Source organism: Andrographis paniculata, unplaced genomic scaffold (genome assembly GCF_009805555.1).
Source record: "Andrographis paniculata isolate CXL003 unplaced genomic scaffold, ASM980555v1 Contig86END, whole genome shotgun sequence".
Taxonomy (NCBI): Eukaryota; Viridiplantae; Streptophyta; class Magnoliopsida; order Lamiales; family Acanthaceae; genus Andrographis; species Andrographis paniculata.
Window position 1 is genome coordinate 89,702 of NW_026137624.1, and position 14,673 is coordinate 104,374.

The 14,673-nt window shown below is 38.2% G+C and overlaps 1 long non-coding RNA gene across 7 annotated transcripts; it reads right to left on the minus strand.

Moving 5' to 3' along the window:
- Positions 1-1,519: 1,519 nt before the first annotated feature.
- LOC127242121 (uncharacterized) lies at positions 1,520-14,221 on the minus strand. Of its 7 annotated transcripts, none has more exons than XR_007836702.1 (5): positions 14,035-14,221; positions 12,845-13,153; positions 12,313-12,538; positions 1,922-3,005; positions 1,520-1,832 (listed from the first exon to the last, which is right to left on the minus strand). It is a non-coding gene; the product is annotated as an uncharacterized LOC127242121 (long non-coding RNA). The 7 variants fall into 7 exon arrangements; XR_007836700.1 differs by having other exon boundaries at positions 12,828-13,153; XR_007836699.1 differs by lacking the exon at positions 12,313-12,538 and having other exon boundaries at positions 1,533-1,832; positions 1,922-2,104; positions 2,877-3,005; positions 12,828-13,153.
- Between the last annotated feature and the right edge of the window lie 452 nt (positions 14,222-14,673).

Sequence of the window (14,673 nt, forward strand, 5' to 3'; positions counted from 1 at the left end):
TCTCGAGGACTCAACGGCTTTAGAACTATGGTCCGTCCGGCAAGTGTGAAAGTTTATCGATTACGGCGGCCATCATGTACAACTTCTTTGTCAAATTGCCATGGTCTTCCAAGCAAAATATGACATGCTTGCATTGGAACTACATCAAATTATACATTATCCTTATAACCTTGTAGCTCAATTCCCACCAACACTTGTTTGGTGACGTTGATTTTCCCACAATTATTGAGCCACTGTAATTTGTAAGGCCTCATATACAAATTCATCCTCAAGTTAAGACTTTTCACTGCGAGGTCACTAATGACATTATTACAACTACCATCGTCAATGATAAGACTACATACCTTAGTCACAATCTTACACCTTCCATGGAATAAATTTTTGCATTGTTCGGTATCTTCAACCTCCTTTGGAAGGGTGCTAAGAGCTCGGAGAGTGACTAACGTCAAATTGGACTCTTGTATGGATTCTACAGCTTCTTGGTTGTAGGACTCTTCAGTTTTTTATTTGGACTCGTACTCACCGGAGGTCATAAGAATCATAGTACGCTTGTTTGGACATTGATTTGCAAAATATCATCGGCCTTGGCATTTGAAACATAACATATCTCGGCTATGGGTGGTGTTCTTTTGGGCATTTGTTGGCAGCTTAGGGCGTGTTGAATCAACTCCCGCTACCTCTTTTCCTTTGTTCATATGTTGTGGAAGTGGTGCTTTAGGCAACCCTAGAATTCGAGAAAGTTTAACCTTGCATTTGATTTGATTTTAGTTGATTTTCCACCTTTATGGCCACGTGTACCATCTCCTCGAGATCCATGTATTAGTACACTGCATCAACAATATCCCTTTGAAGCCCATTCGAAAATCTAGACATCGTTTGCTCCTGATCTTCACGGATATCGGCTTGTAACAGAAGTGTTTTAATCTCTTAATAGTACTCCTCCACTGACCGGGATCCTTGTTGTATACTCTGCAATCTCCACAATACTTCACAGTGGTAATGAGGGGGAACAAACCTTTTTCGCATGAGTCTACGAAGTTTTGTCCAAGTACGCACTGGAGCCTCCCTATTTCCACTACAAAAAAAATGTTGATTTGCGAGGGAAAAATTCCTTCGCAAATCAAATTATTTCCCTCACAAAATCCGCTAGCAAAGGAAGTTGTGAAGGAATAAACACCATCGCTATTCACTTGCTCACTAATTTGGATCTGAGGAAAAATTCCTTCGCAAAAAGTTGTGAAGAAATTTTGACGATGGAACAATTCCTTGGCAAATAGAACTTCATTTTTCCGAGGGAACAATTCCTTCGCAAATATAACTTTACTTTTTCGAGGGAATTTATTACCTCGCAAACTTCACTTTTGCAATGGTATAAATTCCTTTAAAAAATTTGTTTTCCATGATTCCAAATTTACAAGAAATTCATTCATTCAAAAAAAATCCATTGTAAACTGTTTTACAAATTTCCCAATTTATTTCAAATTCTTACCCCTGTCCCAAATAGTCACAAGCTAATAATATAAATTCATTTCGAATTCCAATGTTTGTTCCAAACAATTACAAACTAACAATATAGATTCATTTTACGTTCATACACTTGTCTCAAAAAATAACAAAGTAATAATTTAAAGTCATTCCAACAACAATCCAAATACTAAACACAATAGAATACAAAATAAACTTTGTTCCCAATATCATACGATAATATAAAATAAACCAAGTGCAAGGTTCTATCCCGCGCATTTATTGGATTGCTCATCCACTTGTTATAAGCCTCTCGTACGCTATTATTAAGCTGCTTTAGGACCTTTTCCTCATAAGCTATATCTCACCTAATTAGAAAACACAATACAAAAATATTAGAAAAAGGGAACTGAATCTAAATTAGTATGTTAAAAATTCACATAATTAATTGGCGTACTTTCATCTTAGTCGCATACCACCAGTGTGTATCTTTTGGTATGAAGAGCCACTTTCTTCCTTGCTCCATTAGGTTCAGTTTGAAAACAATTCGACATATCCAAGGATTCCAATCGTGGGGAGGATTTTGCTAATGAACAAATTGCACCATCAAAAAGCTTTTGACAGGAAGCGATATCAAGTTCTTGCAAAATACGACAATTGAGTATTACATGAGACATGCTACTACGTCTGAGAGATAATTTCAAGGTGTGAATATTTGAAGAAGACCATAAATATAATTAATGCAGTTGAAAAACAATACAATAGAACAAAATGAGACAAAAATGGTAAGCTTTATACCTGACAGATATGTAGAGCGGACATCTCTGTATGTGAAGCTCAACTAATCTATCATGTGAAATGTAACTAATTTATTCAACATACGGCAATCAATTAAGACTTGGAAAAATGCCTCTGGCAACTGGCTTTTGCCCAGAGTTAAACTCTCAAGATTTTCTAGGATAAATGAAAGGTTCATAAATATAATATAAAACTACCACAGTTAAGCCACCTTTAAAAATGCATATTGTATATACCTCAATAAGGCTACTGTTTTTATTCTAAGAAGGTCAATTCTGGAGCACCATAGACATTCACACTTGTAGTGTTTGGATATCGATCACACATGGTTTCAACTAAATGAAAGAACAAAGTTAAAAGTAAGTTCTTAACTCTCTGGGACAAGAGAATCAACACATGCATGTAAGAATGAAAAGGCTTTAAGCCGAATAATAGTTGGATTATACTTGATGATATTTCACATATGCTCAAGTGTTCACTGAGCATTCTTTAAGCCAAACAAATATCTAAAATGTAGGCAGAAAGAACTTTGAATCCATATTTATATCAAAATGTCATATAATGGATAAAAAAATCGTTGAACAAATAGCATATCACAATTGAACTACACTTACATCGTTTGATAGACATCGCTTTAGTCTCAAAATTTAAAAACCATAAGAAGTCTTCAAAACAACTTGTGTCTCCATTGCCTGCAAACCTCTACTGCTTGACAGATATTAATGAGGTCTAAGAAAGAGAACCTGCAACAAGTCGCATTGTAAAAATGTGTCTTACCACTTAAAAAAAACAAAAGTTAATGTTTAACAAGAGTCATCCGTAATACTTACTGCATGCAATAAGTGTAATACCCCGTAAAATAATCGCCGGAAAATTGCCGGAGTCAGACAAATTTCATTTCGGGCATAATTTATTTTGGTCTTTTAGTGTAATAAATTAAAGAGTTGGATTTAAATTAGAAGTAAAAATTGAGTTTGGGCCAAAGTAGAATAAAATAATTAATAAAGGACTAATTATGTTATGTTAAATAAATGAATAAAATAAAATAAAATAAAAAGGAACAGCAGCAGCAGCCATCACGCCGCCGCCGCCAGCCCTTCTTCTTCCTTGGGGATTCTTCTTCTCCAAAATTCTTCCTTTTGGTCTCTTCTCTTGAGGTAAGTGGGATTAATCTTAGATAGATTGATATGTTCTAATCCCTAAACTCCTTCTATTGATATTTTTCAAAATTATTTTCAAATGGGTTTGCCCTAAAAGTATTAGGTTTTACCAATTTCTTCTAGGAAGTTGATTATAATGTCATTAAGGCTTATGTGAAGATTATTATTGAATTTTAAATTGAAAATCGTAGAATTTTTGGGATGAGTTTGAAACCCTAGTTTTGCCCTAACCTAGTTATGTTTTTCGGAAAAAGATTTATGATTATATTTAGATATTATGATTTTTCGAATTAGACAATGTCTATTGTGGTTGGCATGTTTTTCGAATGTTTATTTGGCGAAATAAAGTGTGATTATAGCGAACTTGTTGGGTCTAATATCCTACTTTTGCATGGTTAAATGTTGACAATTGGAATATTTTGAGTTTAAAACACTCTTTTTGAAATTTGCCTAAGAGCATGTTGAGTATTTGGTCAAATTGGTAATTGAAACTACCCGTCGAGTCCGATCAACTCGTCGATTGTTTGGATGATAAGGCATACCCTTCCACCTCTGTGCCTTGCAAACACGTGAGGGTATACCAATATTTTAGGATAACTAACTAACCTTGAACTAGTTCCCGAATGGGCTAGGTCGAGGGATCGAGATGGCGGGTTCCCTTTTAGGGTAATTTCGAGGTGCCCGTCATTCAAGATGGAAAGGTCTTTAGACCGTCATCCGTGATGGAGGGATGGATTCCGTACAATCCCCTCTTGGTATGTTATATTGGAGACTAGAGGGTTGTGGGTTGTATGACGCCCCTCGCAAACTAATAATAAATTGATTTACGTGTACTTTGGATTCCGAACCCTTATGTACACATTGCGGAGTTTCCTTTGAGGGTTATGACCGTATGTTTGTTATGTGAAATTATGTGATGTGTCATACGAAGTAATAAGGTTGGAAAACCGGGTCGAGGCGGCCTTGATTAAGGCCTAGTGGAGTTTTCTTCGTGATGTGCTCATCGCTATTATTTGAGAATGAAAAGGAGGTATAAGGGAGGCGCTAAAAGACTCGTGTGTGTGAGTTCCCCTTATGTGATACGTGTCATTTTATTCGACTATCTTCTTCAAATGATTTTGTGCCATTATATCGTATTAATTTATCTTTGATTAATTACGGTTACTCAACCGTTGTGTTGACCCTCTTCTTACGATCTTTTTGTAGGTGATCATGCTTCCGTTATGCCTAAGTGATGCATTCACGTCATATGATCCATTGGGGGGAATTAGAACTACGTTACCTTTTAAAATGTTTTAAAATTCATTGATTGTGTGTAAAAGACTAATGCCTTTTGAACTATTCTCAATTTATGTTTTTGATTCAAACTTTATTTATTTAAATGATAAACCGGTGCGCATTAATTCTAAGTCCCTATTAGTTGATGGTATTTATTATTTAAGCCTTAGCGCCACAACGTAGGACTCGTTGGTTGATGAACGAGCCTTCCGGTGTGGCGTGGCGGTGACGCTTTGGTTTGAGCCGGCCGGGGTATTACAGTTGGTACCAGAGCCAAGTTAAAGGCTCATGCTTCTTAGTTAATAAAACTTGAAGATTTCAAAATTTCTAAAAGCAATTAGATCATGGGCTTAGTCGGGTTTGGGTGCATTCATGGCATGCATTGCGTTTTATGTTTATTCCATGTGTTTATGTGTATTGTTCATGCTATCAAACTAATTGGAGCTTATTAGGTCTAGTCTCAATTAGCAAGATGCCCCCTAGGCGTGCTCGTCAGCCACCAGTGGCACTTGATTCCGATGAAGAGGTTGAGAGTAGGCAATCCCAAAACCCCGAGCGTCCAATTCAGGATCCCGTTCGACCGTCAGACCCGACATTAAAGATCTTTCTTAGTTTACGGGACAGTTCACTCAGCAGCCCCGGAGTGCTATGGATGCGGTGTTACGTCATAGTCCTCCGACTTTCACGGGTCAATCGGACCCGACTATTTTGGGAGAATGGTTGGATCGTTTGGAGACTATATTTGAGGTGGTGAGATGCTCGGAAGGAGAGAAGACGATGATAGCTGCATATTATTTAGAAGGACTAGCCAAGAAGTGGTGGAATAATGAGATGGCTTCCGGGAGCAATTTGGTTGGATTACCGTGGGAGGCATTCAAGACGATGATAAGGGCGCGCTTTTATCCTCTGCACATTCAGAGAGCAAAAGAGGATGAGTTTAGTGTCTTGGTGCAGGGCAATATGACGGTGGAAGAATACTTCACGTATTTTAATGAATTAGCTGCCTACGCTCCGGATTTGGCAGCGAATGATCGGTGCAAATTGACAAGATTTTTTGGGGGACTGAATAGAGACCTTCAGCGGTTCTTAGCCGGCTTCAGTGTGTCGACCCTTTAAGAGGCGTACGAGAAAGCAACTAACATCTGTCGGACAAATCGAATAGCGTATGATGAGTGGAGGGATGGGGCCCGCATGGCAGATAAAGGAAAAGGGAAGGTGAGCAAGGGTTTGAAGAACTATAAGCGAAAGAATCAATCGGAGAGGTTTTCGGGTACACCCTATGCATCTCGCCCTAAATTCACTCAGGGGAATTCGAGTGACGATCGTGGAGGTCCGACTATTTGTAGCAGATGTGGAAAATCTCATCCTGGAGTTCGTTGTGACGGCCAGCCCATAACTTGCTATTACTGCCATGAGCCGGAACATGTTAAGAGGTTTTGCCCCAAGTTAGTTGGAGCTCCGAATGCATTTGAGAGGACCCCGGTTCCACAGCAACAAGGTCGTACACTGCCATTGGCACCTCAGCGTGCAAGAGGAGGGGGAAGGAGTGGCCAGAAAGGTCACATTAATGTCATGACGAGAGGGCAAGTTATGGAGAACCAGGGAGATGTCATGACCGGTACGTTCTTGGTGAATTATTTACCTGTGGTTATTCTCTTTGATTCTGGTGTATCCCTTTCTTTCATATCGAGTAGATGTGCTAAGAGGTTAGAATTAGATTCTCGAGTAGAGGTTTCGGTGGAGATTAGGTTACCTTCAGGAGAGCTAGTGCCTTGCAATTGTCTTTTCGTAGGAGTGTCTGTAATGATCGGAGGCATAGAATTCCCTACTAATCTTTTAAAGTTTAAATTGGCGGAGTTCGATATCATTTTGGGTATGGATTGGTTGGCTACCTATCAGGCCGGAATAGATTGTGATGGGAGGAAGATCTTTCTTCGAGCCCTTGTGGTGGAGAAGTTGTGTATGAGGAGATTCCTTAATCGCCCATCGATTAAGATAGTATCTGTTGTCTCTCTGCATGAGTTAACTCGTAAAGGTCACCCGTTGTTCCTATGTGAAGTGCATGATGTCTTGGGAGATGGGAGTCAGCTTTTGAACATCCCGGTGGTAAAAGAGTTTGCGGATGTATTTCCTAATGAGATACCGGGTATGCCGCCTTACCGTGAGATAAATTTCACGATTGATATAATTCCAGGAACAGAACCGGTGTCTAAGGCTCCCTACCGTATGGCACCTAAGGAGTTAGCCGAATTGAATGAGTAGCTTCAAGAGTTGTTGGATAAAGGGTATATCCGGCCGAGTAATTCTCCTTGGGGAGGGCCCGTTCTATTTGTTAAGAAGAAGGATGGTAGTCTTCGGTTGTGCATTGATTATCGAGGATTAAATCAAGTTACTGTTAAGAATAAGTATCCTCTTCCAAGGATTGACAATCTCTTTGATCAACTGAAGGGAGCAAGCATATTCTCGAAGATAGATTTGAGGTCGGGATATCATCAGCTTTGGATTTCAGACGGCGATATTTCGAAGACAGCATTTCGAACTCGTTATGGGCACTATGAGTTTACGGTGATGTCATTTGCGTTGACGAATGCTACAGCTGCCTTCATGGACTTGATGAATAGAGTCTTCAGACCATATTTGGATAAGTTTGTTGTGGTCTTCATTGATGATATATTAGTGTATTCTTCGAGCGAGGAGGATCAGGCGAATCACCTCAGGTTAGTGCTACAAGTATTGAGGGAGCATCACTTGTATGCTAAACTATCTAAGTGTGAATTTTGGTTGAACGAAGTAGCATTTTTGGGGCATGTTATTTTGAGGGATGGTGTTTCGGTCGACCCATCAAAAGTGAGCGCTATTGAAAATTGGCCCCGACCAAAGACGCAGACATAGATTAGGAGCTTTTTGGGGTTGACCGGTATTGTCGGAGGTTTGTGCAAGACTTTGCACGATTGGCAAGTCCATTGACATCGTTGTTGAAGAAAATGTCAAAGTAGTATGGAGCGAATCATGTGAACAAGCTTTTCAAGAGTTGAAACGGAGGTTGACAGTTGCATTGGTATTGGCATTGCCGATAGATGGCCGAGAGTTCGATGTGTATTGTGATGCGTCAAGACGAGGATTGGGGTGCATGTTGATGCAAGATGGAAGGGTGATAGCATATGTTTCGAGGCAGCTTAAATCGCATGAAGAGAACTATCCAACTCACGACTTGGAAATGGCGGTTGTCGTGTTTGCTCTCAAGATATGGCGACATTACCTTTACGGAGTTCACTGCAAGATTTACACCGATCATAAGAGATTGAAATACATATTCACTCAAAGAGAGTTGAATCTGAGACAACGGAGGTGGTTGGAATTAGTAAAGGACTATGACTTGGATATTTTATATCAGGAAGGCAACGCGAATGTGGTTGCTGATGCTTTGAGTTTGAAGTCAAGTCATGACGTATGTTCGATGACATTACCCGTAGAGTTGTGTCATGAGTTCAAGAATCTACAAATTGAGGTAGTGGGTCCTAAGATGATTGAAGGATATATGGGTGCCTTGTCAATTCAGCCCGAGATTTTTAGGGAGATTTGGGAGGCTCAGGTTGATGACAATGACTTACTCAACTTAGCGATAAAGGTGCAACAAGGTGAAATAAGCGAATTCCATGTTGGTCGGGATGGAAGCCTAAGATTTCGAGACAGATGGTGTACCCAAGGATCGGTTGGATATTAAAGAAATGATACTTTAAGAAGCTCATAGTTCTCCATATTCAGTGCATCCCGGTTGCGATAAGATGTATAAAGATTTGAAAGGACATTTTTGGTGGCGCGGTATGAAAAGAGACATGCGTATGTCGCCAAGTGTTTGAATTGCCAAAAGGTCAAGGCGGAGCATAAGAGACCTATGGGTTTGTTGAGACCGTTGGAAGTTCCGGAATGGAAGTGGGACTCGATTGCTATGGATTTTGTGATCGGATTACCAAAGTCGAGATCGAGCGCAGATGCCATTTGGGTAGTTGTTCATCGATTGATTAAGGTAGCAGTTTTTATCCCGATAAACATGACTTAGAGCATGCAGAAGTTGGCAAGGTTGTATATCCAGCACGTGGTGAAGAGGTATGGAGTTCCGGAGGTGATTGTCACGGACCACGACCCCCGTTTTCAGTCGCATTTTCGGCAAAAGCTTCAGAAAGAGTTCGGTACTCGGTTAAGGATGAGTATGGCCTTTCATCAGATTTTGGAAGATGTGTTGCGAGCTTGTGCATTGCATTCTCAAGGACGATGGGAGGATCAGTTGGCTCTAGTGGAGTTCTCCTACAATAATAGTCATCAAGCGACCATTTGGATGGCACCCTTTGAGGCTTTGTATGGGAGGAAGTGTAGAATGCCGTTGTGTTGGAGTGACCCAAGCGAAAGGGTTGTATCGGGGCCCGAAATTATTGAGGAGATGATGAATCAGATTCGTAACATCAAGGCTAAGATGAAAGCCGCCCAAGATCGCCAGAAGAGTTATGCCGACCTTGCTCGGAGGGATGGGCATTTTAAGGTGGGTGATCATGTATTACTTAAGGTCTCACCAACAAAGGGTGTGAGGAGATTTGGTATTAAGGGAAATTTGAGCCCGAGGTATGTAGGGCCGTATGAGATCATCGAAAGGATTGAAGAGGTGGCGTACAAGTTGGCCTTGCCGAAGACATTGAAAAGGGTTCACGATGTTTTTCATGTCTCTCAATTGAGGAGATACCTGGCTGACCCATCTCATATACTTCAGCCGGAAGTCTTGAATCTTCAGTAGGATTTGGTGTACTCAGAGCAACCTATTCAGATTGTGGCTTTCAAAGTTAGATCGACGCGGAACCGTGAGATAAGGATGGTGAAGGTAGTGTGGTCGCGGCATGGGAAACCAAGCAAGAAATGCGATGAAAGTATCCAGATTTGTTTGAGGTAGCTACGGGCGAGCAGATCGATTTCGAGGACGAAATGTCCTAAGGGGGGAAGGATGTAATACCCCGTAATATAATCGCCGAAAGTTTGCCAGAGTCGGACAAATTTCATTTTGGACATAATTTATTTTGGTCTTTTACTGTAATAAATTAAAGAGTTGGGTTTAAATTAGAAGTAAAAACTGAGTTTGGGCCAAAATATAATAAAATAATTAATAAAGGATTAAGTATGTTATGTTAAATAAAAGAATAAAATAAAATAAAAAAAGGAACAGCAGCAGCAGCCATCACGCCGCCGCCGCCAGCCCTTCTTCTTCCTTGGGGATTCTTCTTCTCCAAAATTCTTCCTTTTGGTCTCTTCTCTTTAGGTAAGTGGGATTAATCTTAGATAGATTGATATGTTTTAATCCCTAGACCCCTTCTATTGATATTTTTCAAAATTATTGTTAAATGGGTTTGCCCTAAAAGTAGTAGGTTTTGCCAATTTCTTTTAGAAAGTTGATTATAATGTCATTAAGGCTTATGTGAAGATTATTATTGAATTTTAAATTGAAAATCGTAGAATTTTTGGGATGAGTTTGAAACCCTAGTTTTGCCCTAACCTAGTTATATTTTTCGGAAAAAGATTTACGATTATATTTAAATATTATGATTTTTCGAATTAGACAATGTCTATTGTGGTTGGCATGTTTTTCGAATGTTTATTTGGCGAAATAAAGTGTGATTATAGCGAACTTGTTGGGTCTAATATCCTACTTTTGCATGGTTAAATGTTGACAATTGGAATATTTTGAGTTTAAAACACTCTTTTTGAAATTTTCCTAAGAGCATGTTGACTATTTGGTCAAATTGGTAATTGAAACTACCCGTCGAGTCCGATCAACTCGTCGATTGTTTGGATGATAAGGCATAGTCTTCCACCTCTGTGCCTTGCAAACACGTGAAGGTATACCGGTATTTTAGGATAACTAGCTAACCTTGAACTAGATCCCGAATCGGCTAGGTCGAGGGATCGAGATGGCGGGTTCCCTTTTAGGGTGATTCCGAGGTGCCCGTCATTCACGATGGAAAGGTCTTTAGACCGTCATCCGTGATGGAGGGATGGATTCCGTACAATCCCCTCTTGGTATGTTATATTGGAGACTAGAGGGTTGTGGGCTGTATGACGCCCCTCGCAAACTAATAATAAATTGATTTACGTGTACTTTGGATTCCGAACCCTTATGTACACATTGTGGAGTTTCCTTTGAGGGTTATGACCCTATGTTTGTTATGTGAAATTATGTGACGTGTCATACGAAGTAATAAGGTTGGAAAACCGGGTCGAGCGGCGTTGATTAAGGCCCAGCGGAATTTTCTTCGTGATGTGCTCATCGCTAGTATTTGAGAATGAAAATGAGGTATAAGGGAGGCGCTAAAAGACTCGTGTGTGTGAGTTCCCCTTATGTGATACGTGTCATTTTATTCGACTATCTTCTTCAAATGATTTTGTGCCATTATATCATATTAACTTATCTTCGATTAATTGCGGTTACTCAACCGTTGTGTTGACCCTCTTCTTACGATCTTTTTGTAGGTAATCATGCTTCTGTTATGCCTAAGTGATGCATTCACGTCATATGATCCATCGGGGAAAATTAGAACTACCTTACCTTCTAAAATGTTTTGAAATTCATTGATTGTGTTTAAAGACTAATGCCTTTTGAACTATTCCCAATTTATGTTTTTGATTCAAACTTTATTTATTTAAATGATAAACTGGTGCGCTTTAACTCTAAGTCCCTATTAGTTGTTGGTATTTATTATTTAAGCCTTAGCGCCACAACGTAGGACTTGTTGGTTGATGAACGAGCCTTTCGGTGTGGCGTGGCAGTGACGCTCCGGTTTGAGCCGGCCGGCATATTACAATATGTCTTCTGCAATATCCATCAAAGCATCTAAATAGTCTGTTTTACGAGCAACACATTTAATTCTCAAGTTACTTCTCGTAACATTAGATTTAACATAGAGTCAGTTTTTTTCAGAACCGGAGCAGGATGGTGAATCTCATTTTCAAAACTACTATGCCCATTACTATATACAAGACATATCAGAATGTGCACATATTTATATATATAAAACCAAGAAATAGAGTGTGTTCATTTAGAGTTTGATTGTCTTTTGATAAGAATCATGATAGTTGCATAGTAAAAGAACATATAATCAAATTCCGAAATAGTGCACCCAAAGAATCAACCCACATCATATTATTTAAAAGAGGCTAAAGTACATTTTGGGGACACCAATGCGGATTAAATCATGTAAAGAAGAATAAGGAAAAATAATAATAACAAAATACATTTTGGGAAACCAGCTTTGAGCTCACACTAGAGTCACTTTAAAATACAGAGTTGCTTAACACTAGAAAAGTCCCAGGAAGATTGTATACTTTTTCGAAGTCGCATGTCGTCATTTGACACACATCATTCTATTGAACCCAACAACATAACAGAATAGCCAAAAGCTCTTATAGAAAAAGACATAACACAATAACTTTTAATCAAAAATAACTACATATATTCCCATTGGTTGACCAAAATAACCTCAATTATCCCAGCACTACGACATAATCAGAACCATAAAATCAACCATTTACTATCAATAAAGATCTCCCTAGCAATATAGTAAAATAAACTCACCTAAATTGTAGCTTTTTGTTTATCCAAGTAATATAGTGTAGCACAATTGGAAAATAATTTATTTTCCTTCACCTCCATCCCCTAATCAAATGCAAAATTGCAACTTATCTCCCCCACCCCTCCCCTTTTCTTCATTCCATATGAACCAATACACTACTACAATTTTCATTTCCCTCCCCCTTCCTTCCCTTTGTTGAACCAAACACACCCCAAGGCTGAACAACACCTAAACAAGCCAACATGAATAGAAAATCAAATACTTCCTCCATCCCCAAAAAATGTGCTCAAACTTTCAGACATGGGTTTCAATATGAGGTGTGTACTTTTGGTTACTTTTTTCTTTTTATAGCAAGAAAATACAAAAAGTAATATAATTTTTTTATTAAAAAGAGAAACAAGAATATTTTTTTTTATGAAAATCCAAAATGAAAAATGAGCACATTGTAAGGCGACGGAGGGAGTATTGATCAGTGTGAAATACATACATATATATAAATATATCATGAGGTACTGACCAGCATAAGGAACTAACATATTTTTATCCTGAATTAAGGCGCCAATTCTTATTTGCTTGCTGATACATCGAGATTGTGCCATACTTAACGCCCACATAAATCTCTCCGGTTCCTGAGCGAGGCATTTTATTTTAAGGGGTACAACAGAATGCTAGATAAACATACCACTAAAAATTAGGTAGACGTGGCTAATAATAATAACTTAAAGGAAACAGGGTGCAAAAGCAACAAAATACCCAATTTCTTTCCCAAAATTACAGTGCTCGCTATATTTGTTCTCTCATGGTGGAAGCCAGCTCCTCATCCTGTAGCTCGAGAAGGTCTTCCTGTAATTGAAATAGGAAGATATGAAAAAGCTCATTCAATAATATAGGCAAAAGAAAATATTTGGATTTTATTTCTGAAGTTGTCAGACAATCTTAAAAATCCATCTTGCAGGAGGAGCAAATGGTTGTATAACCTAGGCAGATTCAAACCTCCGTAGAAAGAATAAAGCTTCAGTATACACATCCAGCCATTAGTGTAACTTTAGATGTAGATTTAGTGTAACTCTACCCGGCATCACATTACTAATAAAAATTAAACAACACAAAAACTCAATAACTTAAGTAATATTTGGCCTAATTGGACACACTCTTTACTTTCTCTATCAATATACATCCAGTCACTCCAGCAAGATCAACTCAATTGCAAATTCACACACGCACACACACACACACAAAAATACAGAATCACTCGAGCTAGAATTGGTTCAACAATACAAACACAGTCAAAGTTCATGTTATTTCGGAAAAGTATCATTGAGCGCACAATTTGATACACGCTCACACATAAGCTTCAACAAGTTTTGCCTTAGTTGTGTAAAAGTCCATATGTTGTAGGTGTGACATTCTGCAGTCTCTATTTAATATTTTGCCAGTCCAAAGAAGAGAGGAAGAAATCTCGATGGTATCATACTATCATTTCAATTCTTCTTGACATTAATGAATACATAACATTAAAATTTGTCCATAATTAGTATTCTAATCATAAACCAAATGACACGACAACTTCCAAAGAGCACTGCTCCACAAAAACCAAATTTCACTAACAATCTAACAATCGCACAAAGATCATACACACAAAAAAATAAATAAATAAAATAAAATCATATATATCATCCAACTTATCTAACAAAATTATGAATTCAATCCGTCAAATTAAAAACCTTATGACCCAGCGTGCAGAGAACCATTGATTAGAAGTTAACCCCATGGTTGCATCGTAGGCGTTGGTGTGTTTGTGTGTGCGTGCAGCGGCCAGCGGGAAGTGAATATTATCGACGCCGAAACAATAGATGTGTTTGCCAGTGACTGCGTATGGTGTGGCCGTGTGGGTGTCTATAGGGTTAAGGGTTTGAGTTGAATTTTAAAATTAGGTAATAAATTAATGGGTATTGGATAGTGGGCCATTTTGTATTTATATTGAACAATTCAGCCCAAAAGCTCAGGTATAAATAATTATAATATATATAATTAGTAATATAAATTAAAAATATATAAAAATATATTTGGTTCAGTTAATTAAATTGAAAAAAATATTAAAAATTAAAATTGAATAAATATCAAATATATGGTATTTTGTATTCAAATCAAATTTATTTGATTAATCAAAATTTCAATTTGGTTAAGTTTGGTTCAAAGATTCGACGGTTCGGTGCGGGATGCTATTAGGTATCTAGGATTATGAAATTTAGTTTTTTGTTTAAAATAAAAATAATTTTATATGTTTGTTTTAATAAATAAATTATCTAATAAAAATAAAAAATAATTTGTAATTTTGCGAGAAATATAAATCCTTCGCAAAC